The sequence below is a fragment of the Grampus griseus genome (assembly GCF_964374135.1).
Source record: "Grampus griseus genome assembly, chromosome: 3".
NCBI classification, from domain to species: Eukaryota; Metazoa; Chordata; class Mammalia; order Artiodactyla; family Delphinidae; genus Grampus; species Grampus griseus.
Genome location: NC_139019.1, coordinates 20,561,875 through 20,588,601, shown reverse-complemented (window position 1 = coordinate 20,588,601; position 26,727 = coordinate 20,561,875). Strand labels below are relative to the sequence as shown.

Below are 26,727 nucleotides of genomic sequence, written 5' to 3'. Positions count from 1 at the left end.
TTAAGTGTAAACAGTGCTTACCAAGAATTTAGGTATATACAAGAATTTTGGAGAAATTTAATATCCACTAGTTCACTAGGGTCACTGTTTAGACATGAATAACTGAAAGACCCACCCAGCAATGACTCATTATATGAAAAACGCCCAAACAAAGCACAAGCTTCGTTCAAGGAAGAGTGTCAAAGGGGCAGGTGTCAAAGGAATGATTCTAAGATGCTCAGAACTTAGTATTCAGATTGTCTTTTCCCTTAGTACACAGTCATTATCAGACCTATGCCTGTGTCTCTTGCTGGTAGAAAGATCTACGATAAAAAGTGAACAAAAGGTAAATTTAGCTCTTTGAATAAAATATTTTGGGGGCAGTGCTATCGAAGATAAAAAATATCTGTATTATCAGCCAAAGCTGCAGCAGTGTCTGAAAACTGGATCCTCTACAATGCGCTGGAATTTTGGAGGGAATATAGAGGAATGGTGCCATTCTATAGCAAACATGACTTACACACACTATTGCACTGAGAGCAGCAGTGGGTAGTGTGACGAGTCTGAAAGGGAGCAATATATTGAAGGTCAAACCATACCCAAATGGTGATTGATCTTTCTTCAAACTTGATACCTTGTTTGTGGCTCTAATAGCTACTCAGTGTTTGGTAAAAGCTAACTATTTCTACATTCAAAATAATCTAAATGCATAATATTTTTATACACATATTATTATACTATAGGTATATTTTAGCCATCTATAATGGAAATTACAAGAAAATTACTTTTGACTTTACATTTTTACCTTTATTCTTTTTTTTAAAAAAAAAAAGGCTATGCCAGTCAAATGTCAAATAAAAGTGATCTTAAAGTAATTTTGTAGTTTATGAATTTTAGAGTATATATGTATATGAGGTATAACTGAATAGTACTTTCACAAATTATATCATTTGCAAGAGCATTTCAGGTGTGTATGTGTTTACTCTTATAGCTTCATTTTATAATTATTCTATATTTATTATGAATCATTTAGTAATGATATAACAGCTTTTTGACCAAGACATTATATATATAATTAATAGAGATATGGAAAAATGTCTATGCATACTTGACTTATGTCATTTTTATTGTTGTTTTAATCTTTTATGTATAAAATTCTCTCAGTTAATATTCCTTTAAATTAGAGTTTTGAAAGTTTTTTTATCTCAGAACCTTTTTATATTCTTAAAGAGAAAAAAATGATCCCAAAGATATGATTTTTAATGTGAGATATATATATGTATATATATATATATGATTTGTATTGTATTAGTAAATAAACGTGAGAAACTTTTTAAATTTATGATTTAAAAACTGATCTATGAATCAGTTTTAGAATACCAAAAATAAACCCATTACATACTAATGAAACTGCACTCCTTCTCGTGTGGGACTCAAACCCAGCCAAAACTCAGATTGTGACTCGGACCCACAGGCTGGAACTTAACCCATCCGCACCTCAGATTTGGACTTGAACCCATGATCCCTGACTAGAAGGGGACTTGAACCCACTGTCTTTTGATTAAAACCGCTCACCTCATGTCAGGATTTACTGAAGCTCAGGTTCTTTTGTCTGGTTACTGAAAGAACTCAGTGGGAGGGAAAGCAGCAGGCAAAGGGCGAATTTATTAGCATAGGATGCTTGTGAGAGATACAAGCGGGCTGGCAAGGGAGTGCAGCAGCCTGGAGAACAAAGAGGGCTACATTTTTATAATCAAAGAAAAAGCGGGGAGAGGAGAAGACCACCTTCTTCCTCATTCTTGGGCAGACGTCAAGGCTTACATCATTAGTCTCTCCTTTGGCTCTATATGGTATAATGGGGACTGTCATGGTGCTATTTAAATCATACGTATATTAGCAAAAGGGTGGTAACATATACCAAAATATGGTAATTTATCTCAGATTTTGGTATAATTTCCCCTTTCACCTAGTTTCTTTCCCCTTTCACCTATATTTTTATCTTGTCTACATCAGAAGTGCTACTTTTCCAGGACTATTAACTCTTTGAATTCATGTAACAAGATTCAGACCCCATATGTATTGTCTTGTGTTTTAATTATCAGGACTTGTGACTTGAAGTGTATATGGAGCTTGGATGCACCTTGTCTTCTTCAAGGTAGTGTAGATTGTTGTTACATTACTAGATTCTTTTCTCAAGTGGGCATTAGCTTACAACAGTCTCCCAAACTCTCTTAAAATTCCCTTCTGTCCTTAATCCCCTAGTGGGATTTGTAAACTGACTATTTAATTTATCCTACTCTATCCCTAACACAATCAACACATTAAAAAAATGATGTTCTCTAAAACAACAGTAAATTACTCAGAGGAATGATATTGTTTTATGTTTTTGCACCTATCTTTAAGTCTGCTTTAATAGAAGATAACTTGACTCCTGTATCTGTTTCTGCATTCAATTTGTTACAAAATGTTTTAGTCAAAGGATATAAAGGAAATCCAAAAAAGGATGAAATCCAGGAAAGGATTAGCAATTAATTAGCTTCTGAGATCATTGTGCATATTCATCCTGATCCAAGCTAAAACAGTATAAGTGAAATATGAAACCATACCAATGAACTTGTCATACTCTACTGAAATCAATGTCTATGTTGCACTATAAGTGGACCTAATACACAAGTATAATTTTGTCCCTTGTTACTTTGGAAAATATTGCTTCAATAGTTATACAAGTCTTCTGAAAGTTGATGTACATTTACTTAATATTACCATTTATATCATGGAAAATTCTTTCAGAGTTGAGGAGCCATAGCTGACAATTTCTAAAATTCTAATTTTTGCCCCAGAGCATTCATTTTGCTGATAACAATGATCAGAAAAAGTTGTTTTCGTTAAAGTGAGTGGCTCACTTTGTCTTCTCTGTAAAGTGTTTGCAAAACACCCAGGTCTGAATTACCATGATTTCTGTTCAAGATTTTTTTTTCAGTAAAAATGGTTTCCCTTGAGGAAAAAGAGTATTTAGTTTAACTCACAGCTCAAATAATCACACATGTAGTTTTTGCTAGAGACAAGAAGCAGATGCCCTTAAAGAGGACTTTCAGAGTTTCTTTGGTGAGGATAATGGCAGACTCCAGGAGAGCTCACACCAAGGAGTACTTCCCAGACATCTGCTGCCAGTGTCCTTGTGCCTGCAGTGAGCCACAGCCACTCCTTGCCTCTGCAGGAGACCCTCCAACACTAGTACCCATGTGGTTGACAGGGTCTTGGTGCTCCAGCCGGGGTCAGGCCTCGGCCTCTTAGGTGGGAGAGCTGAATTCATGACATTGGTCCACCAGAGACCTCCCGGCCCCACGTAATATCAAATGGTGAAAGCTCTCCTAGACATCTCCATCTCACTGCTAGGACTCAGCTCCACTCAAAGACCAGCAAGCTACAACTAGCAAGAGAGGAACACAACCCCAGTCATTAGCAGAGAGGCTGCCTAGAAGCATAATAAGTTCACAGACACTGTGAAACACACCACCAGACATGGTCCTGCCCACCAGAAAGACAAGATGCAGCCTTATCCACAAGAACACAGACACCAGTCCCCTCCACCAGGAAGCTTACACAAGCCACTGAACCAGCCTTACCCACTGGGAACATACACCAAAAACAACAGGAAATACAAACCTGCAGACTGAGGAAACAAGAACACAGTAAATTAAGCAAAATGAGAAGACAAAGAAATACACAGCAGATGAAGGAGCAAGAGAAAATCCATCAGACCAAACGAAGAGAAAACAAGAAGTCTACCTAAAAAAGAATTCACAGTAATGATAGTAAAGATGATCCAAAATATTGGAAATAGAATGGAGAAAATACAAGAAACACTTAACAAGGACCTAGAAGAACTAAAGAGCAAAAAAACAATAATGAACAACACAATAAATGAAATTAAAAATTCTCTAGAAGGAATCAATAGCAGAATAACTGAGGCAGAAGAACAGATAAGTGACCTGGAAGATAAAATATTGGAAATAACTACCCCAGAGCAGAATAAAGAAAAAAGAATGAAAAGAACTGAGGACAGTCTCAGAGTCCTCTGGGACAACATTAAATGCACCAACATTCAAATTATAGGGGTCCCAGAAGAAGAAGGGAAAAAGAAAGGGTCTGAGAAAATATTTGAAGAGATTAGAGTTGAAAACTTCCCTAATATGAAAAAGGAAATAGTCAATCAAGTCCAGGAAGCACACAGAGTCCCATACAGGAAAAACCCAAGGAGAAACACACCAACACCTATTGACCAAACTATCAAAAATTAAATACAAAGAAAAAATATTGAAAGCAGCAAGGGAAAAGCAGCAAATAAACTACAAGGGACTCCCCATAAGGTTAAGAGCTGATCTTTCAGGAGAAACTCTGCAAGCCAGAAGGGTGTGGCAGGACATATTTAAAATGATGAAAGGGAAAAAACTACAACAAAGATTACTCTACCTAGCAAGGATCTCATTCAGATTTGACAAAGAAATAAAAACCTTAACAGACAAGCAAAAGTTAAGAGAATTCAGTACCACCAAACCAGCTTTACAACAAATGCTAAAGGAACTTCTGTAGGCAGGAGGCACAAAAGAAGAAAAAGACCTACAAAAACAAACCAAAAACAATTAAGAAAATCGTAATAAGAATATACATATCGATAATTACCTTAAATGTAAATGGATTAAATGCTCCAACCAAAAGACATAGACTGGCTGAATGGATACAAAAACAAGACCTGTATATATGCTGTCTACAAGAGACCCACCTCAGACCTAGGGACACCTACAGACTGATAGAAAAAGATATTCCATGGAAATAGAAATCAAAGAAAGCTGGAGTAGTGATTCTCATGTCATACAAAATAGACTTTAAAATAAAAACTATTACAAGAGACAAAGAAGGACACTACATAATGATCAAGGGATCAATCCAAGAAGAAGATATATCAATTGTAAATGTTTATGTGCCCAACATAGGAGCACCTCAATACATAAGGCAAATGCTAACAGCCATAAAAGGGGAAATCGACAGTAACACAATAATAGTAGGGAACTTGAACACCCCACTTTCACCAATGGACAGATCATCCAAAATGAAAATAATTAAGGAAACACAAACTTTAAATGACACATTAAAATGGTGGACTTAATTGATATTTATAGGACATGCCATCCAAAATCAACAGAATGCACTTTCTTCTCAAGGGCTCATGGAACATTCTCCATGATGGATTATACCTTGGGTCACAAATCAAACCTCGGGAAATTTAAGAAAATTGAAATCATATCACGTATCATTTCCAACTACAACGCTATGAGACTAGGTATCAACTACAGGAAAAAATCTGTAAAAAATACAAACACATGGGGGCTGAACAATATCCTACTAAATAACAAAGAAATCACTGAAGAGATCAAAGATGAAATTAAAAAAATACCTAGAAACAAATGACAATGAAAACACAATGACCCAAAACCTGTAGGATGCAGTGAAAGCAGTTCCAGAAGGAAGTTTATAACAATGCAATCCTACCTCAAGAAACAAGAAACAGCTCAAATAAACAACCTAGCCTTACACCTAAAGCAATTAGAGAAAGAAAAACAAAAAACCCAAAGTTAGCAGAAGGAAAGAAATCATAAATATCAGATCAGAAATAAATGAAGAAATTAAGGAAATGATAGCAAAGATCAATAAAACTAAAAGCTAGTTTTTGAGAAGATAAACAAAATGCATAAACCGTTAGCCAGACTCATCAAGAAAAAAAGGGAGAAGACTCAAATAAATGGAAATTATAATGAAAAAGGAGAAGTAAAGAGTGACACTGCAGAAATACAAAGGATCATGAGAGATTACTACAAGCAACTATATGCCAATAAAATGGACAACCTGAAAGAAATGGACAAATTCTTAGAGAAGCACAACCTTGCAAGACTGAACCAGGAAGAAATCAAAACTAAAAACAGACCAATTACAAGCACTGAAACGGAAACTGTGATTAAAAATCTTCCTTGTTTGTTACAAAAGCCGAGGACCGGAAGGCTTCAGAGCCGAGTACTATTAAACATTTAGAGAAGAGCTAACGCCTATCCTTCTCAAACTCTTCCAAAATATAACAGAGGGAAGAACACTTCCAAACACATTCTACATGGCCAACATCACTCTGATAACAAAACCAGCCAAAGACGTCAAAAAAAAGAAAACTACAGGCCAATATCACTGATGAACATAGATTCATAAATCCTCAACAAAATACTTGCAAACAGAATCCAACAGCACTTTAAAAGGATTGTACACCATGATCAAATGGGGTTTATTCCAGGAATGCAAGGATTCTTCAATATACACAAATCAATCAACATGATACACCTTATTAACAAAGTGAAGGAAAAAAACCATATGATCATCTCAATAGATGCAGAGAAAGCTTTTGACAAAAGTCAACACCCATTTATGATGAAAACCCTGCAGAAAGTAGGCATAGAGGGAACTTATCTCAACATAACAAAGGTCGTATATGACAAATCCACAGCCAGCATTGTTCTCAATGGTGAAGATGTGAAACAATTTCCACTAAGATCAGGAACAAGACAAGCTTGCCCACTCTCACCACTATTATACAAAGTACTTTTGGAAGTTGTAGCCACAGCAATCAGAGAAGAAAAATAAATAAAAGGAATACAAATCAGAAGAAGTAAAACTGTCACTGTTTGCAGATGACATGATACTATACATAGAGAATCCTAAAGATGCTACCAGAATACTACTAGCGCTAATCAATGAATTTGGTAAAGTAGCAGGATACAAAATTAATGCACAGAAATCTCCTGCATTCCTATACACTAATGATGAAAGATCTGAAAGAGAAATTAAGGAAACACTCCCATTTACCACTGCAACAAAAAGAATAAAATACCTAGGAATAAAGCTACCAAGGGAGACAAAGACCTGTATGCATAAAACTATAAGACACTGATGAAAGAAATTAAAGATGATACAAACAGATCGAGAGATATACCATGTTCTTGGATTGGAAGAATCAATATTGTGAAAATGAATATACTACCCAAGGCAATCTACAGATTCAGTCCAATCTCTATCAAACTACCAATGGCATTTTTCACAGAACTAGAACAAAAAATTTCACAATTTGTATGGAAACACAAAAGACCCTGACTAGCCAATGCAATCTTGAGAAAGAAAAATAGAGCTGGAGGAATCAGTCTCCCTGATTTCAGACTATACTACAAAGCTACAGTAATCAAGACAGCATGGTACTGGCACAAAAACTGAAAAATAGATCAATGAACAGGTTAGAAAGCCCAAAGATAAACCCATGCACATATGATCACCTTATCTTTGATAAAGGAGGCAAGAACATATAATGGAAAAAAGACAGCCTCTTCAATAAGTGGTGCTAGGAAAACTGGACAGCTACATGTAAAAGAATGAAATTAGAACACTCCCTAGCACCATACAGAAAAATAAACTCAAAATAGATTAAAAACTTAAATGTAAGTCCAGACACTATAAAACTCTTAGAGGAAAACATAGGCATAGACATAAATCACAGCAAGATCCTTTTTGACCCACCTCCTAGAGAAATGGAAATAAAAACAAAAATAAACAAATGGGACCTAATGAAACTTAAAAGCTTTTGCACAACAAAGGAAACCATAAACAAGGCAAAAAGACAACCCTCAGAATGGGAGAAAATATTTACAAATGAAGCAACTGACAAAGGATTAATCTCCAAAATATACAAGCAGGTCATGCAGCTCTATATCATAAAAACAAACAACCCAATCCAAAAATGGACAGAAGACCTAAATAGACATATCTCCAAAGAAGTTATACAGATTGCCAACAAACACATGAAAGGATGCTCAACATCACTAATCATTAGAGAAATGTAAATCAAAACTACAATGAGGGGACTTCCCTGGTGGCACAGTGGTAGAGAGTCTGCCTGCTGATGCAGGGAACACGGGTTCGTGCCCCACTCCAGGAGGATCCCACATGCCGCAGAGCAGCTGGCCCCATGAGCCATGGCTGCTGAGCCTGCGTGTCTGGAGCCTGTGCTCCACAATGGGAGAGGCCACAACAGTGAGTGGCCCACGTACCACAGACACACACACACACACACAAATCTACAATGAGGTATCACCACACACCAGTCAGGATGGCCATCATCAAAAAATCTACAAACAATAAATGCTGGCGAGTGTGTGGAGAAAAGGGAACCCTCTTGCACTGTTGATGGGAATGTAAATTGATACAGCCGCTATGGAGAGTAGTATGGAGGTTCCTCAATAAACTAAAAATAGAACTACCATAAGACCCCACAATCCCACTACTGGGCATATACCCTGAGAAAACCATAATTCGAAAACAGTCATATACCACATTGTTCATTGCAGCTCTATTTACAATAGCCAGGGCATGGAAGCAACCTAAGTGTCCATCGACAGATGAATGGATAAAGAAGATGTGACACATATACACAATGGAATATTACCTAGCCATAAAAAGAAACAAAATTGAGTTCTTTGTAGTGAGGTGGATGGACCTAGAGACTGTCATACAGAGTGAAGTAAGTCAGAAAGAGAAAAACAAATACTGTATGCTAACATGTATATATGGAATCTCAAGAAAAAAGAAAAGTTCTGAAGAACCTAGGAGCAGGATAGGAATAAAGGTGCAGATGTAGAGAATGGACTTGAGGACATGGGGAGGGGGAAGTGTAAGTTGGGACGAACTGAGAGAGTGGCATGGACATATATCCACTACCAAATGTAAAATAGCTAGCTAGTGGGAAGCAGCGACATAGCACAGGAAGATAAGTTCTGGGTGCTTTTTGTCCACCTACAGGGGTGGGGTAGGATTGTGGGAGGGAGACACAAGATGGAGGAGATATAGGGATATATGTATACATATAACTGATTCACTTTGTTATACAGCAGAAAGTAACACACCATTGTAAAGCAATTATACTCCAATAAAGACGTTAAAAAAAAGAGGACTTTCATTCATTGTAGCATTATTCATGATAGACAAGATATGAAAAGCCAGATATTCATCAATAGACAAATGGATAAAGAAAATGTGGTATGCACATACAAAAGAATATCATTCTGCCTTAAAAACGAAAAAAAATCCTGGCTCTACCTGTAAAGCATTATGCTAAATGAATTAAGTCAGTCACAGAAGGACAAATACTGCGTTATTCCACTTACATGAGTTATCTAAAATAGTCAAACTTGTAGAAGCAGAAAATAAATGATGGTTGCCAAGGTATGGAGAAGGGAAAATAAGAGTTACTGTCCAGTGGGTATAAAGTTACAGTTATACAAGATGGATAAGTTCTAGACATCTGGGGTACAACATAGTGCCTGCAATTAACAAATGGTGGAGTAGCTTGATCAAACACTTAAAAGTTTGTTAAGAGGGTAGATTTCATGTTAAGTATTCTTAACATACACACGGAACATGAGGAAACTTTTGGAGGTGATGTGCATGTTTATTTCCTTAATCTTTGTGATACACACATACACGGTGCATGAATGTAATCAAATTCATCAAATTGTAGACATTAAATTTGTGCTGGTTTTTGTACATCATTTATACCTCAATATAGCTATATTAGAAAGCAATTTGGAAAGATGTGTACTCAGGGTCAAGATATAAGTTAAAAATTGTAAGATGCTTCAGGGACATTTCCATGTATCTTTTGTAAAGGTATAACAATATTTGACTTTTAAAGCACAAATCATGTCTATGTTTAATAGAGAGGACTCTGATTTTATCTTTCTTCAGCAACTTTATACATAGATGCTACAAATGTGAGTTGAGAAACCAAGTCGTCTAATCTCCCTTTCTAAGCCAAACATCTATTCTTAACTGCAAGAAAATATATATCCTAACTAAAATTCTAAAAAATAAGTTTCCTCAATTTTAAAAAAATATTGCAAGGCAAGAAAACTATGTATTGTTTGTATTTCCACATAAATGCAGAAAAATTGGGGGTTTCCAAATAATGATGAATTATTGGAAAATAATATTACAGAGATCATGCTAATTATAATTGCACATAGCTAGTAAGAGTATGGTATGAACTCTGAAAAAAAATTGAATTAATCTCTGAAAAAATATATATATATATATATATTTCTACCTACGTATCATCTATCTATGCACTATTTCAGAATATTCTAGGAAACATAAGAATATACTGTACACAATTCCATTCACATCCATTAGTCATGAGAGCAATTACCCCATCAAAGTCATGTAGCATTTAGATAGCTCCACTCTACAATTATGAGAGAATATTGGTGAAAACAAAAAATAATGTTTTAGTGTTATTTTAGAAATACATTTGACCTCAGGTCTCTCTGAAAGAATTCTGCATCAGACTTGTGAACCACTAATTTATGGAAAGATTTCCATTCCCAGAACGTTTATATTTATTTTAATTTCTAGGAAATGGTTCACTTTGCCAGCTTCCTTTTCCCTTCTCTGATATGTATATGTGTGAATTGAATATAAGTAAAGAAAAAGATAAACATGTTGAACTCTTTCATACCAAGGAAGTATGCAAGCATAACATATTTTCTAACTCAGGCACAAAATCACCGAGACTCTGGTTTTATATTTTTACTGATAATAAAATTGCACTTTGAGTATTTCAAATATGATTATTTTCTTCTAAGTTTTCAATTCACTTTTCAAACTACTTTTAAGTATTTATTGTTTCTTTTCTGAAAATAGAGTATAAATTGTGTGTTCCATTCATTGTAGAAAAATTGAAAAATAGAGTGTAAAGAATATTAAAATTATCTGAAGACTTGGTATACTCAATGAATCACACAGTTTTATGAATTCCCTTACCTTTACAATAATATTATTTATTATTTATAGAACATACAAGAATAACCTCCATTTTAAAGTACTGTTATACTCTAGGGGTGTGTGTGTGTGTTTGTGTTTGTGTAGGTTTGTGTGTGTATGAATGTCTGAGTATGTGGATATTCTCTTACATTTGTATTCAACAAAATGCTCTACAACTAGGTTTTCTATTATTTTCATTGATCTAATAGGTTTATTTTTTTGTTCTAGTACATCATTGCTTTACCTTTTATAAAGAAATAACGTATTTAAACATAAGATAGTAAAACTAGCCTGCATTTTTTCAAATATGTTTGACATCTACTATTTCTTTTGGATTTGTATTGAAATTTTGGAGTAACTTTATGTAATTGAAAAACAGGCTTATGGTGATAGAGTACATTTAAATAGAAATTTTACTCAGAATCATTTATAGTATTAATTTAGACAAGTATTCAATCATATTGTGTATTATATTTTGATCAGTATTGAATATTTATAATGGAATGAACTTCTAGGAAACTTTTAGGAAATAACGTGTCATTTGGGTTATTTGGTGAAATGGAATATTCATTCTATTTTAGTTTCTATCTTGTTCTAAACACATATAATTTCTATCCTATTATCGTTGATATATATGAGAGTTACTGACTTCTATAATTTTATGTTGTAGCAGAGTAGTGTGTCCAACTCTTATTGTATATGTTCTAATGATACGTTAGCTTCCTATAATCTTTCCAAGTAGAAAGTCACATCCTCTCTTAATTAGAGCAACTAGCCAAAATCTATCAGTCTTTTCCATTGTTCTTCCTCTTCTTGCAGGACATCATTAAATAACTGTGGTGGGCATTCCCTTCTTATTTTCAATTTTTTAGTAAACTGCTGCTAGTGATTTACCATTAAGTATGTTACTGCTTAATAGGTTGATTTAATCATCATGTTCAAGATTCTCTTTTATCTCAAATGATGGTATTTTCTTTTCTAAAATAACCCATTCCTTTATGTTTGAATATCTTTTCAGAAGTTCCCTGGTGATATGTATCATACAATTAATTTTCAGATAGAGTGAGATTAGCCATAGTGTTGTATTTCCCAAAGGACACCGTGTGAAGCCTGAACTTGGCTTAGATTTAACTTCTAGTATTACAGTGGGATCCTTTATTAAACTATAATTGTTGGACAGGTTTAGATGCAGCCAATTAAGTTTGTACTTTTTAGCATTGTCCAGACATGCACTATTAAGATACTACTAAAATCACTATACTACTGCTTCATTTTCTAATTCTCTGAGTTGATAAAATACATGAGAAAATGCAATCCTTTGATACCCTGCTCCTAGGAATCCTCCTCTTTGTGCTGCTACCTCTTAATTTAATTAATATTTCTATAAATCTCACCATCCCCTACCTCTGCTTTGCATTATTTTCCTTGGAAATTGCCATTTCTGAATAGGTTAATTTAAAATGATTTCAGTCACTATTCATTGTTTACTATTATTCAATAACTTTCAGGGGAGAAATAGCATCTGAGTGATTGAAAATCAACTTACATTGCAAAAAGATGGCCACTTAAATGTCTGGATAGTATAATTTTATTATTTTTGGTTAGAAGACTGAATGGTGAGGTGTAAATCATGACTCTTTCCCTTGTTTCAGTTAAATTCAATGTGTTCAAATTTGCGTGCCATGAAATAAAATATGGATAGTTTAATGTTTTCCTCTAGTCATCTCTATAGTAGATTGTTTACAAAAATGACTTTAATTATCCTACTCTCTGTAATCATGTCCTTGCAAATTGATTTTGCAATGCTTTTCATCAAGAAAAGGAGTCTCCTCCACTTTTTGAATCTAAGTTGACCTTATGATTTATTTTAGTTAGTATATTAGAAAGTTTCAGGTTTCTAGTTCTAAGCCGTAGCCTTCAATATCTGAGTGCTTCAAGCCTCCCTTTTGGGTCTCTTCCTCTACTGTGGAACAAATGCTGGAGGAGAGCTCAGATTTCCAGACATCCATTCTAGATCAGCAGTCAACAGAGCTGCCTACAGTTAGCCACAGACACATGAGGGATCAGAGCTGAAATCAGAAAAATCTACTCAATCTATCATTGTAATAATGAGTCTGACTCTGTTTGATATTTGGCTGCTGACAACTTTTGGGCCTTATCTCTTCCTCTTTCCCTTCTGTCTCAAATCTCAGAAAGCTGATAAGAATATCTGTGTACTCCCTCTTGTGGTGCTCACAGAATTTAAAACCATATAAGCCCTTTGCTGCACACAAGAAACACACCCTGGTGCCACTCCCTAACCACTGTGAAAACCCAAGCCAGTCTCCTTTCCATGCACTCTCCAGCCATTTTTAAGCCAGCTTGGAAACCTTTCCTGCCCTGCTCTTACCAAAATATCTCATTATATAAGTAATAAACTTTTTTATGTCCTCTTTTTCTGTGTGTGCGATCATCTGTCTTGACATTTGGGGGTGGGAGGAGCTGGCATATCCTGTTTCTGGAGAATGTCTAAAACAGCCATAGACTTATGAGTCATATAATTAGTATTGTTTTAAGCCATTGAAGTTTACAGGTGTCATTATGATTTATATTCAAGAAAGATTATATTTAGAAGCATATAGCATATTTTTGGTTTTGTTTTCAGAGTTGTGGTATATTTCTGTACATGAGCATGGATTATCTTTAAGAGTGTCTTATAAGCATTTTAAAATAACAATGAGGGACACTTCATGAATGACAACCCAATGTCACTTTTAGTGAGAAATCTAAAATGAAAAACTAAGGAGCTCTATTATTTATCTTTTGTTACAATAGATATTTATTACTTCACAATTTTCTATGAATCAGAAGTCAGGCATTGGTTTATCTGGGTCTTTTGCTTAGGACCTCACAAGACTTCAATAAACATGTAGGATAAGGTTGAAGTCTCATTTGAATTCTGACTAGGGATGAATCCACTTTCAAACTCACTCAAACTTTTAGCAGAATTCAGTTCTTTGCATCTTTAGAATTGAGGACTCAATCATCTTTCTGTCTGTCAGGCAGTGACTTCCCTCAGTGACTAGAGGCCTCTCACAGTTACTTGCCAAGAGGGTTTCCAAAAATGGCTGCTTGCTTGTTCAAACTCAGCAAGGAAGAGAGAAAGAAACTCCATCAAGATGGGTTCTCCAATTTTATGAAATGCAATCATTTAGTAGCAAAAACATAATCATATATATCCTGACATGATTCTCATTTTCTGTTGATTAGAAGCAAGTCACGTGTTCTGCCGACATTCGAAAGAGGTCACATAAAGGCATGAATATCAGAAAATAGGGATCATGAGGGTCATCCTGAGAGTCTGGTTGCAAAAGGACAAATTTTCTGCAAATCCATTTGTTCACTTAAGCTAATATATTATTTCTAGCACAAAGGGAATTATTGAAACTTGATTAGATAATAGTTTTTTCAAATTATGTAATGGCTAGAATTATTTATTTTATTTTTTGTTTGTTTGTTTGATTATAGTACCATGGAAACTTCGATTATGATTAAAGTTTTGGTTAATGCTTACCTGATTTCAATTTCAGCTTTGAAACATGACCTCTTTTAACCATAAAAAATTATTTACTAATTCTAAATGTCTGTTTCTTTGGCTGAAAAATAGTGCTAACAATGATGTCTGCTTCATAGCATACCATGAAGCTATCTTAGCTTTATTTTCAAAACAAAGCAAATATGCAAAAAATGTTTATTACTATTTTTACATTACTCTTTTGGCATTTAACTCTGTTTTGGCCATAATATTATGAAATCATATATGAAAGTGAATTTGGAAGCAGCAATTGTTAGGAATAGTGACTCTGGAAACATACCTAGAAGCATGCAGATAAGATCACAGCCTGTGCTTTGTTTTATATATATATATATATATATATATATATATATATATATATATATATATATATATATGTATATGTATATATATAAAACCAATGTTAATGTGATACTGAATAAGTAAGCTTTATAATACAGTATGCAAATTTATTAATAGATAATACAATAAAATGATATTTAGGAAATCCACATTTTTACATTTGTACTAGTTCTAAGTGAAATAACTAATTAGGCTCTTTTCTTGTTCCTTTGAAGAAAATACCTTTAATCTAAACTCATTTGGTAAATAAAAATATCTGGTCTGAAGACCTGTAATTAATATTATATAACTTGTGTGTATTAAAGATCCAGTTTTTATTTATTACTCTTGATACAAGCTGTTTCTAAGTTTATTTAATGTGTTTATGCTTTCTTATGACTTTTAATTTGAATAAAATAGAACCATATGTTTTATTTTTACATTACTTTATATAACTAATAATGTTCTGGAAAATGTGCCTCTAATATATTAAATCAATATTTAGAGTGATTCAAATTAGATGACTGAAACATTTAACTATAATATTGAAAAATACAGTACATAGAATTTCTAAGTATTGTGAAAAATTTGATAATTTTATGGTGAAAAGGAGAAATAAAGTCAGTCAGATATTAAGAAATAATAAGACAGAATTAGAAAGTTCTCTAAGACTAAAGAAAATAAAACATTATGACTGCAGTAAAGGCATTTTCAGGAAATAACTGAAGGGAATATAAACATACATTACAGAACTAAAACTAGATACTTGAGATGGAAAAATGTGAAAAATAAAAAATCTATTTGTTTTTAATTTGATAAGCACCACTTACCACACCTTCCTCTTCTTACCGTTTATGCTATATGATGGTTAATTTTATGTGCCAGCTTGACTAAGCTATAGCACCCAGTGATTTAATTAAACACTAAGTGTTGCTGTGAAGGCATTTTGCAGATGGGATTAACATCTACGTCTACAAGTTGACTTTAAGCAAAGTAGATTACCTTTGATAATGTGAGTGAACCTCACCCAACCACATGAAAGCCTTAAGAGCAAAAACTGAGTTTTCCCCAAGACATTCTTACTCATGACTATAATGTCAGCTCCTGCCAAGTTTCCAGCCTGCCAAGCTACCTAATTTTAGACTCAGGACTCCAACATCAATCCCTGCCTGAGTTTTGAGATTGCTGGCCTGATTTATGAATTTTGTACTTACCAGCCCTAACAATCACATGAGCCAATCCTTAAAAAAAGAAAAAAAAAAACCTCTTCATACATGCACATATAAATACATATATGTGTATATATGTGTGCATAGATCTAGACATAGATTGACAGATATAGATATAGATACATATATAGATATATCATATTAGTTCTCTGGAGCACCCTGCTTAATACTGGCATCAATTCTAAACCAACTACTCATTTTTTCCAAAAAAACTCCAGACCTTTTTTATCTCCACTGACTTTTAGTTTTTATTACTACTTCTTGTTTGAGGTCCCACTCCATCTTTATAATTATTTATTTTCACTTGCTAATACGGATTGCCACCCCACTGTAATTTGGTGCTTTTTAGAAAACCTAGATTTCATAGCCCCACCTTTGGGCTAGAATCCATGGGAGAATCCTAAAGTCAAAACTTCCCAACTCTCTGATCATTCCTCAAATCAGAATATTCTAGTACTGCCCCCAAGCCAGTTTCTTTTGATCTATCCCATATTTATTTGATATCACCCTATATGCATCCTTCATAACATTTCCCAGAATTTGTAATTGTGAGTAATTGCATATTTTTAAAGTTTAATATTTTACTCCACTAACCAGGCAATAATATCCATGAGCTAAAGATTCTTTTTTTTTTTTATAACTGTGTGCCCTGTTCCTGTAGGGTTTGGACATTAAGTTGATGAAAGTATTTTTACTGAAAGAGCAACAAGAATGTGTTTCATTGATAGAGAAATGTTGTGAATTTTCCTTTCCCCTTCAGTAGAATCTTCATTGATTAAAAACACTGCTGTACTGAAATGTTACATTTCCTGGGTGATTGAAAAGATGTAGGAAAAGGCAAATGTATTAAAAAAAAAAAAGTGGTTTTGTTTTGCTTGCCTTAGCCAAGTCTCAGCAGCAGGTGTAGTTTGTTTGCATGATCCTTAATTAACATGACACCAGCTCTTGGGAGAAGGTCTTCCGCACACCAAAGAGAAGAATAGCTCAAAAATATCAGCAAGGGAAACAGGAGGTGTTTACCCAGTGTTAGTTAGTGGTATGCATATGTGACTGTAACTCCATTGGGCTCTCTGAGGCTGGTTGGATCTTGGTCAGCATCCTATCTTTGTCTCTAATCTTCATTCCTTATCACCATGTGAAACCCTATTGCTTGCAGCTCCTTGGCCCAAACTAATGTCATGATTCATGTCTTTCTCTTCACAACTCCCAGTCCACAAATTCATCATCTTATCTCCAATGGGGCTGAAGGATTAGCTGATGACATTATTTTCTTTCAGAAAGAATATGTGTCATTTTTTTAATCACATGACATTTTATTTTTGATTTTCAAGAGTCTATTTTTCGATAATCAAGTTATTAGTATTTAAGGCTTTTACCTCTGCGTTCTCAGTAAGTCAACCATAATACACCTAGAGGCAATGTGGGTAGAACGGTATTTATATGAATGTTCAAAAAGAGTAACATAAACATGAACATTTCAGGATACAGTCCAGTTACAAATGGATGAATGAATACATGATTGGCTGAGTGGGTGGGATGACTGAGAAGATGATAGTGAAACACAAGTGTCACACAAACACAGCATATGTTCAAAATACAATTTGATACTGAATAATCAATAGGCAATATGGAAATCAAAGTTTGTTTTTCTTATGTTGATAGTATTAAAACATTTTAACTCTCTGATGGATATTTGTTGAGAGTTTTAGGGAAATCATGTTTTTCATCCATTTCTCTACTGTTCTGCGATTTATTCAGATTTTGAAGTTTATCCATCTATTTCTGTTTACACTCTAAGAATATTTCACTTGATTAAATAGCTTGCTCAATGTTTTACAAAAAATAGGAGACAAATTTGGTCTGGGGGCACAGGGCCTTGACTCTGTTCTTTTCTTTCCATTGTTCCAGGCTGTCACATTTATATATTTCTGAAGTAAAATTAACTAATCAGAAGTAGTGGAAACTGTCAGTACTTTGGTTTTGAATCAAAGGCATAAATAGAGATATGGTCTGACACAATTTAAAATGTTTTATGGTTTTATTTTTTGATTCATTTCATAATATCTTCCCTAATGATATTTGAATAACCTAAATTTTATCAAAATAATTATATTCCTAACCTATTTTACTGGATTATGTGACCAAACAGATTTGTAATACCTTTATTTATTACAGTTACAATTAAACAGCTTTCATTTATGAATGCATAAAAGTATACTTTCTTTAGTTATAAAGTACATGATTTCACAATTTATTGTAACCATTTGATATTTTTATAACAGAATTGGTGAGTAATGAAACACTTTAATAATTATAGAATTTACAATGGTTAAACTGCACAATATACTTGCTACTATTTTGAAAAGACATAGGAATAATTTGCATAATTTACACTCATATGATTCACTTCTAAGTGTAGTGTGATGCACAGTACTAAGCTGATTAATCTTTCCTTGGTTTACTATCCAGAATGTGGTCAGAGTTTTAGTGAATTAATTTGACCACCATTATGTGTAATGGGCTGAAGTTACATTAATCTACTAAGTGATATACCCATCAAAGCTTATGAAGAACTAATTCATCTGAATAAGAACTAACAATATTGATTATATTTTCAACACAAGGAAAGAACACTATGCATAGTTTTGTAACTTAAAATTAAACTTTAGTCTATGTAAAAAGATACATATTTATTTTTTCAAAACACTAGTTAATTTTTCATAGGGTGATGGTAGTTGAAGAAATGTGGTGGGTAGCATTTGTTAGGGAGAGCACATAATTATATTAACCCAAGTGTAACAAATGTCTAAAATGTACTATTATTAATTTTAATGCATAATAAAATATAAATTACAACTCCATGAAGAGAATTAAAATGGAAGATTATAAAAGATCATTATAGATTCAATTTGGTAACTCTTTCATATTCATTAATAATCCCCCAAGTGAGAAATCATCAGCACTGGGAATGTACCCTTAGCCAGAAAATCAGTTAAATTTTCTACCTTAGTTCTTAACTTTCTTTAATGTAAGTACATACAAACACACACACGTACACATCCTATGCACATGCACACCATACATACACAAACACCCCATATAATTTACTTAACATGAATAATGTTTTAAAAGAATATATAAATTAAATATAAAATTATTTCTGATACTCTTACTAGAATCAGTATGCATTTTTTAATTCAATGGTTATTTAAATAATTTTTAGAACTTTTAAATCTATGACGTGTTATGGACTGAATGTTGTATCCCCTCAAAAATTTTCTGTTGAAATTCTAATCTCTAATGTGATGATGTTAGGAGGTGGAGCCTTTGGGAAATGATTGTCTTGAGGGTAGAATCCTCATGAATGGGATTAATGACTTTATGTCCTTTCTGCCATATGAGGACACAGCAAGAAAACAGTTGTCTACGAACCAGGAAGGGGGCCCTCACCAGACATCAAGTCAGCAGGTGCCTTATTCTTGCCCTTCTCAACCTCCAGAACTATATGAAATAAATGTTCTTTAAGTCACACAGTCTATGGTGGTTTATTATAGAAACATGAATGGACTAAAATAGCATATATTTGAAAAATATGATCAGTGAGAAATGTATGGTTTACGTTTGAATGAGTTTGATTATTATGAAAAGATATTTGTTATAATACCACTTGAATGCAGAGTATACAGTTTTGATACAATTGCTTAGACTCAAATATTAAGGCATCAAACATTGAGGCATGTCCCTCAATTTATGCCAAAACAAACTCAGTTTTAAAACACTAATATTGAAAAAATCTGAAGACATATCAAAACATAAAATCCTAGGAAAGAATGAAGCTTGACAGATTTACTGCAGAGAAATTGAAAGGTTCTATGTCACAAAGACCATGCATAAAGCTAAAAGCAAATAATAAAATCAGGAAGATACTTGATTGTTTATATTTTCACATAATCTTTATTAAATTATAAAAAAGTAAATATGAATTTGGAATTGAATAACAGTCTCCATACACTTCAAATATGATAATTTGCCAGCTTCCTCTTACTTTCTCACCAAGAAAATCTACTTTCAGGGCCTGAGATTTATTTTCCTTCCTCCTCTCTCTCTTTTTCTCTCTCCTTCACTCTTCACAGACATATATATATATTGTTTACAAATATATAATTATATGTATAAAGTATTACCCTTCCAACTTGTTTCTTTGTCCCACTGGGAAAAAATATCTTAGACATTTATTTGTGTCCACAGATACGGATAAAAACTGCTATTTATGGCTGCATAATTCTCCATATATCCTAACATATGTGGAACAAATTATTATGTACGGCTGTATAGTCATCCATTCACTGTAATTTAGTCAAATTTTGCCCTGGTGATGGACATCCACATTTTTTCTAGGTTGAATGTAATTTTATGACTTCTGAGCTCTGTGAGGCCCATCCTAGAATTGTCCGGTTTCCTGAAAGGAGAGCTCCTTTTGTAAAGGGTCTGTGGCTCATTTGCATACTGAAGCTTTGGCCCGGGGTTCTGTGACACAGTTGGCTTTGTCCTGCTTCTGCCACATCTCTGCCTCAGATCCCCAGACCATGCGACAGCTCTGCCTCCCGAAGCAGAGTTATCTTCCTCAACTTCAGCCCATCATTCCCTAATTCATTTCTTGTTTTTGTGCTATACAACTTCTGCGACTTTTGCTATGTTCTTTGTATTGTAGAATACCTGTATTGTGCTGACCATTAACGTGCTCTACTTTCCCTGACTCTTTGAAATTCTGATCCCTCATTACCAGTAAAATAAACTACAGTAAGAACTGAACGCAAAGACTGCAGGATTATTTTTTCCATCATGAAACTCTCTACTACCATCACCAACTCCCCCTGCTGTATACATAAAAAGACAGAGTTATGCGATGCACACACACAAGACCTACATGCACAGAATATCTATAACAAGCTAAGGAGAAATGATCTAGTAGGAATGGGGCAGAGGGAGGATAGGAAACCTATAATAAAGCTATATATGCAGAAGAACACTGTAGTAACTCAGAATATATAATACAAAGTAATTAGCAAGCAGCAACATTCTCCAAAGATACTTTATTCACAGATTTGAAAGACTGGAAAAATGAATCAATTGTCTATATCAGAAGTAATTACATGGGTGAGCTCTCCCACCTCTGTTGTGCTGGGGAAGATGTAGCAGCCTCTTCTCCAAGCCACCCCCTTACCTCCCAACTTCTCTGGGGCTCTCGGCCGCCCGACCAGGGGCCCCAGGGCCGCGGGCTCAGCCAAAGACCACGGGCTCTGTGTCAAGCCAGCAGTTTGGGGGTTTGCTGCGCCAACGCACCTGAGGAGGCGCCGGAGGAGCCGCAGCTGCTGCACGGTGCCCACACCTCTAAGTGGTTCACTGTGTGCATGGGGTTCGGCTTCCTGTCCATGACCTCCCGTGCTGGGGTCGTGCTCAACACCCCGCCTCCTGGCCCGTGGATGACTTTGTGCACCAGAGTAAGCTGCACATGGAGGGCTTCCGGAGCCTAAAGAAGGGTGAGGCCATGGAATTCACCTTTAAGAGGTGTGACAAGGGCCTGGAATCTCTCCGAATCACTGGCCCTGGTCGAGTACTCTGTATTGGGAGCGAGAGGCAGCCCAAAGGGAAGAGCATACAGAAAAGGAGATCAAAGGGAGACAGGTGCTACAACTGTGGAGGTCTAGACCATCATGCCAAGGGATGCAGACAGCCACCCCATCCCAAGAAGTGCCAGTTCTGCTAGAGCATCAACCATATGGTGGCCTCGTGGCCACTGAAGGTCCAGCTGGCTCCCAGCTCACAGGGAAAGCCAGCCTACCTTCGGGAGGAGGAAGAAGAGATCCATAGCCCTGCCATGCTCCCAGAGGCCCAGAGTTGAGCCACAGTGGGTGGGGGGGCTATCCTTTTGTGGTCAGGAAGTTTTGAGGAGCAGGCATCAATAAGCAGAGTGGAGACACGGGGACAGCGTGGGTAGGGGGCAGCTGGCACCGCCATATATCTCAGGCCGGGGGCCAAAACATCCTCCTCTTCCCTCCTGGTGGGGGGAGGGGGGAGGCAAAGGAACTCCAATCATGCTCTATCCAAATGCACATGAGGGCTCTGGGTGGGTAACCCTACCTACATGCTTTATCTGAGTCTCCACCCGCAGAATCTTCAGCTTTTGAAAGTGGCCTGGATAGGGAAGTTGTTTTACTCTTAAAGAAGGATTTGGAAGAATATTTCCCAGCCAGAGTGAAAAGATTAAGCATGAGACCAGATTGATGGGCCCAACCCACAAGCCATTACATTCTGTGGGAGGGAATATCTCAGGCGTAAGGCAGGGTTTTCCACCTGTTGTCTCCTCATAACCCCCTCTTGGGATAAAGTGCTGAGAACTGTCCCAAGCAGTGGGTTGTAATGATAGGCAAAAGGGGTGGTTATGGGAACAACTGTAGACCTGCTGCTTCTAGGCTCATTCCCACCCCATTCTGGGCCAATACAATTTTACCTATTTGCTTCCTTGGATGACTATACCTTGGGTTCCACTTTCTCTAGGATGCCAACTGCGCTAGCTGTGTGCGAATGACATATCTTGTGCACTTTAACTTTTTTTCCGTAATATAAGTATTCTGGCTTTGTATTTTTGTGTATTTTAATCTAAGGTCCTCATTCCTGCTCTGTGTTCTCAGGTACGTGAGCAATCTCAGGGATAAGTCGGCAGCAGCTCGGGGTCTGCACAGCAGGAATACCTTTTGTTTCTATGTCACCGGAGAGAACGACTATTTGGAGCATAGAGCCTAATTGAGCTACCTCATTTTTGCCAATTAGAGCTGGCTTTTCTGCCATAGTGTTCTCTTGAAACTCTACCATCTTCAGTGTTTCATGGGAGACTAGATTTAGCTGGGTTGCCCCATGACTTGGTCTCCTTGTACTGAAAGATTGGAAATTGGTCTGATCAGGAAAAGGTGGTGCAGAGAGGTTAGGAGAGGCTGGGCCAGGTAAAAGGTGCAGAAAGGGGCGGCTAAATTAGGCAAAGGTCATCTGTACATGTGATAAAGGATTCCTTTTCCAGACCTCTAATCCCAGGGCACAGGACTTGCTTTACATGCCAGATGCATCCGTCACTGGATTGGGCTAGGCCTACCATGCACAACAGGGTGTATGTGTGTGTTTTTGTAAAGAATGTGACTTGGTAAGGATAGGTTTTAAGAACGATGCCTCTGTACCCATCTTGAGCTGCCCAGGGATGTGTATATGAAGCAAGGACAAGATCCTTAACTTTTAACAATTCTGGGCTTTTCCTCCTTGGTTTGCAGAGAGACCATCAGCCATGGCTTCTCTGTGGTTCCCAGAGCCAGTGTCCTGCCCTGCTGCAGCAGTGATTAGTGTCATGGATTAGCTAAAGGAGAAAAGGGGGTTTCGTTTACATGCTGTGAGCTCACTGCAAAACTACCTCACTTTGTTGTAACGGGGCAAATGCAGTAGAACGCATTGGGTGATGTGTGTCTGATCCTGGGTTCTTGTCTCCCCCAATTGCTGCCCCCCTCTAGTTATTATATTTGTCTGGGCTTTGTAGGACTTCACAAGTAGCTGATTTGGTGATTGCTAGGTGGCTTAGTTTGTGTAAATATAATGTGTTGGTCTTCTCCATGTTCTTTTGGGGTTTTATTGTTTACAAACTTTTTACATTGAGAAAAATAGCCAAAGTATCTTTGACTAAAGGTTCTGTACCAGGCAAAAAGATCTGAAATATAGGCTCGGGGGCCCCTCACCTTGAAGTGAGGGGTCTTAAACCACACTTTTGTGTTTCCCTTCCCCTATTTCCTATTTCAAACAAGATCTTATGTCCTAAAAACTAGATTCCTACCCCTTTGTCTTTCCCCCTTCATGCTCCCCCAAAATAGTCCATACACCTCTTTTTAATTTGTGGGGTGTCTGTGATTAAATGATTTGTGCAAAAATCCTGAAGAAGTTAAGAACTCTCCATCCCTTGTTCCCAGTCTCCTGAGTCATGACCGTTCCTTGATGTGATTCATGTCAAACAGACTGCTGCCTTTGGATGAATTAAAACCTAGTTTAATCTCTAATCCTAGGTTGGAGAGAAGCAATGAGGGGGCCTTCCATGTAGACAGTGGGGTTGGGAGACCACAAAAGGAAAGATGAATGTATATCCAAGTCACTCAGGAACTTCTATGAAGGTGCAAGAAACGTCAAAGTGGCCATGAGATTGTTTAATAGGAGATGGATGAATGTAACTCCATGTTTACTGCTAGAAACCAAAGCTTTCTGTGAAATCTTGAATTTACGTGGAGGAAGGGAGAGTAGAAAAACATGTACCTGTCTGCTCTTTCCCTCATCGCTTCCCCTCATTCCTGAACTGCAGGTGAATGAGCCTCTTTGGGCTTTGGCGACCCCATCTAGGCAGTGTTTATTTGACGGTAAATTTTGCTGTGCCAGGTACTTCCCTTCCCATTTGCTATCATTTTATAACACACATGCTGACCCTTTTCCCTTCTCCTTCTTTTCCTTGGGAAAATACAATGAATAAAGACTTACTGGTACTGAAAAAAAAAAAAGCAATTACATGACATTATATGAATATGCAAGTCACCAGAGGAATGATGTTCATCATGGCTTGATTGATGTAAAATTATAGAATAAAAAACATTTTATTCTTTTTACTCTCAGGTGAAAAGCTTAGCTTACCTTCAAAGCTTAAAGGGCATAAATCTTTTGATATGATTGGAAACAAAAGCACTAATGAATATATTAACTCCTTTACTGTTTATAACTGTTATAGCAACATTACCTGTTCAGTTCTCACTACCACTTCTCCTCAGATACTTTGTACATATCTCAGAAGCAACCAAGATGAGGAAAGAAAGTGTGGAATTTTAATAAAAGCTATACTTCTAAGTTCCTAGGAATAGACTTTTAATTTTAGTTCTCCTAAAGAAATTTCTACTTTTTTGCAAAGAGTCATATATGCTACACTGAATCTATCCTAAAGTAAAGACTACATAGGGTATTTGACTACCACAGATACAGCTGAAGATAACTAGAATAAGGTAGTATTTTTTTATGCCTACTTTCTTACCAATTCTCTTACTATTAAGCATCATCACAGCTTTTCTTAATCATGTCTCCCAAGAAACTATTAAACAAATACAAGAGCTCACTCTTATTTCACCTGTCTTGATTCTGATTGCAAGGTAGTTTCCCAAATGAATGCCTGAGTGCTGAGGGCCCAGTGTGTGTTGCCAGCCTCACTGAATGAATTTAAGAAGAGAGAATCCAAAGGAAGAAACGCCAGGAAAAGCTCTAGCTGCTCTACTGGACAAGCAGAGGCTCCTTGAGGTTTTCAGTTTCCCATGCAGAACTCAGCTGACTGCAGATCACTGTAGGGAGGAAACCCATGAGAGACCGTTGCCTGATCAGTTCAAGGATTTGAAGACTATCAGGTAATACAGCCTAATGAAAAGAAAAAATGCACAGAGAGGGCTTCCCTGGTGGCTCAGTGGTTGAGAGTCCGCCTGCCGATGCAGGGGACGCGGGTTCGTGTCCCGGTCTGGGAAGATCCCACATGCCGCAGAGCGGCTAGGCCTGTGAGCCATGGACGCTGAGTCTGCGCATCCGGAGCCTGTGCTCCGCAACGGGAGAGGCCACAACAGTGAGAGGCCCGCATACCGCAAAAAAACAAAAACAAAACAAAACAAAATAAAAATATGCACAGGGAAAGCAAAAAAAAAAAAAAAAGTTGATTTGAAAGTCAATACAGAGAATTCTGTACCCATTGCTGAAGAAAGAAGGAAGCATGTGTCTCTAAAGGGTACAGTGGCATGGCTGCAGTGGTCTGTACAGGTTATTAGATAAACAAATGTTTGTGTCAAACAGGGCACTGAGTGCCGGGTTGCAACTTAAAGTATCAGAAATGGCATCACCTGTAACAACTGCATTGGAAAGGAATGCATAAATAAGAAAATGTAATTCTATAGGCACTTAAAATTGTCTGAACACATTATACATTTAATTTTACTTTTCTCTAAGAGAGCAAAAATACCATAACTCGATTCAGATATTCCAGGTTATGTTCAGAATTATGAAAGAGAATTGAGTGCACAGAGATCATCTTCAAAGTCAGTCAACAGAGGACCACGTTTCCCCGAAGTTTATACGCTGGCCTGAGCTCACAGCCAGTAAACTCCATAATCCTTGTAAACTCCAACACTAATTAAAATTTTATATACATTAAATCAGCTAATCATACAAAAGACCTTTTACTTTTACTATAACTATTTTAAGATGAGATAACAGAAGCCCAAGAATGCAACACCAGTGGTTGCATGGTAAGAATTAGAGGTGAAATTCAAACTCAAGTTTCAGCGTGTATACCCTTCACCATGACACAGTGCCATTGCCTTGAATGCTGAATGGCAATATAAGACAGGATAAGTAGAAAATAGTTGCAAGCATCCCTCTCCCATACACATTTTCATGATTCTTGAGAATGTAAATATGCAATCACATTTTAATAGCATTATTTTAGCATTTTAATGTGTGTTTGTAAAACATTTACAAATAAATATAAATTATACTTATGTCCATAATTCAGGGATAAATGCATTAATTTCCAATCTGTTATATTTTTTTCAGACTTTTCTCTCACTAGTCCTTCTTCTCTGTGAGTTAGGAAAATCATTTTATTACTTCAGAAAA

General features: G+C 36.1%; 1 pseudogene across 1 annotated transcript in view; it reads left to right on the top strand.

The window, feature by feature from the left end:
* LOC309820965 (protein lin-28 homolog A-like) overlaps positions 1 to 21,910 on the top strand; it is a 33,571-nt pseudogene extending 11,661 nt beyond the window's left edge. The window contains exon 2 of the transcript in view: positions 21,199 to 21,910. The product of the transcript in view is annotated as a protein lin-28 homolog A-like (transcript). The remainder of the gene's footprint in view (positions 1 to 21,198) is intronic.
* The last annotated feature ends 4,817 nt before the right edge of the window (positions 21,911 to 26,727 follow it).